At 42.0% G+C, this 1820-nt stretch overlaps 1 pseudogene; it reads right to left on the bottom strand.

The window, feature by feature from the left end:
* Nucleotides 1–228: 228 nt before the first annotated feature.
* On the bottom strand, nucleotides 229–1143 carry LOC129335928 (N-alpha-acetyltransferase 20-like; annotated as a pseudogene).
* Between the last annotated feature and the right edge of the window lie 677 nt (nucleotides 1144–1820).

Raw genomic sequence — 1820 nt, 5'->3', positions numbered from 1 at the left:
GGTTGATTTCCCTTCCACTTCCGGGACTCCATGAAATCTAAGTTGTTTTTCCATATGTTTACATTCCACCACGGCCATTCTTCCTTTCAAACCCTTGGTTTCTATCTTGTGTGATACAGCCAACTTGTCAGTTTCATCTTCCACTGTTTTAACTTTCTGCTGTGTCGATTGTAATTCTTTCTTGACCTCATCAATATTTTTTTTTTGCATTTATTGGTTTTATTTTTTCCATGTTCATTTTAAGATCCCAAGCCCTATAAGATGATGTGATACTTCATCAGAATTGGAAGTCTAGTAATAGTTCAAAACAACTGGGATCTGAAACAAAAGATTTAAGTCATAAGTCTGCTTTGCATCAGCATTAGAAGATTTTGCCAAACAGCCTAAAAACAAAAGTTCAAATCTGCATAGTCTCTCTTCATTGCTCCAAGACTCCTAATTACGTTTTTTTAAGTGATGCCGTGTCCTCTGAAAGTATTTCCAGCTGTCTCCAATGTTATTTTCAGCACACTGCATAAGTAACCAACCTCCACTTATTCAATGTCTTCCGGTCTGACAGGATGAGGTAATGGTATAATTGATTTCTTCTCTGTGTCTCGGGACAGGGCTTTCCTCATATCATAAGCATCTTCATCAGGTTCTCCATTGCTGGCAGAGTAATATTCTAGCACTGTTCTGTAAACACTGTAGCCTAGTTGTTTGTACATATTCACAGCAACTTGATTTGACACTCTTACAAAGAGGTCCACAAAAAATCCACCCTTTCTTTCTGATATTTCTTCAAGGAGCTCCATTAGCTTAGCAGCCAAACCAAGGCGGCGAAATTCAGGAGCAACAGAGAGGGCTGTAACGTGGCCATGCCATTACTCTCTGGCCACTGAACCTTCAGCTTTCCCCATAATGTAACCCATTAGTTCTCCACCAGGTGCTTCCGCAACAATAAAATACTCTGGCCAGTGCGCCAAGTACTGCAAGTAAAATGGAATTCCATAGGTCTCCGTGAGAGGATCCAAGTTGATATTGTTGAAGCGGAAGAGGTCGTTGCAGGTGAAAGCCCGCAGCGAAGTCATGGCTGCTTCCTCTCCTCCACAGGGGCGGCCGAACAGGCACTGCAGAGGCAGGCTGCGGCCCACCCCGGCTCCAGCTGAGCCTCATCAATATTTTTAACCAACTCCACCATCTCTGATTTAAAAGTCTCTTTAAGCTCCTTAATGTCCTTCACAATCTCTTGCATCATCTTTGATCTCCTTATTCCCCTCTGCGACTTTTTTGTCCAGCGCCGTTTGCCATTCTTTCTTCGACATCGTGGGGCTTGCTTTGCCTCGCTCCCACAAGTCTGCTCTTTTCCTTAGCTCCATGGCGTGGCTGATTTATTTTTCTCGGTATAAATGTTAAATTTTAACGAAATCTTTTAAAAATTAGCGATCCTAGTATCCAAAATGTCGGGCGTCTTTTCTCTATGGTTTTTACTTGAAGTTTATGCCCTTTCCCTTATCCAAAATGTCCTATTTCTGCCCAATTTGAGGTCAAGCCCTTTCCCTTCTTCAAAATGGCGTTCTTCCTCTTCCGGTTCTTCAAAGGCCGCTTCCATCCAGTCTCTCTTTTGCACTGACGCACTTCCAGTTCCTCTTCTCGGCTCAGCATTTCTCGCGATTTTTCAGCTTTCTCACACTTCGCTATCTCTTTCAAGCCACAGGTATGTAAACAATAATCTATTTTCCGCGTTAGCTCTTCTCTAAAAAGTTCTTTTTTCTCAATTACTAAAACTTTCTTGAATGAGATCATAGCTTTAGACAGTGAAGTTTCAAATAACATGCTCC

The sequence above is a fragment of the Eublepharis macularius genome, chromosome 1 (assembly GCF_028583425.1).
Source record: "Eublepharis macularius isolate TG4126 chromosome 1, MPM_Emac_v1.0, whole genome shotgun sequence".
In the NCBI taxonomy this organism is placed as follows: domain Eukaryota; kingdom Metazoa; phylum Chordata; class Lepidosauria; order Squamata; family Eublepharidae; genus Eublepharis; species Eublepharis macularius.
The sequence above is the reverse complement of the archived record's forward strand: the minus strand, read 5'-3'. Positions and strand labels throughout refer to the sequence as shown.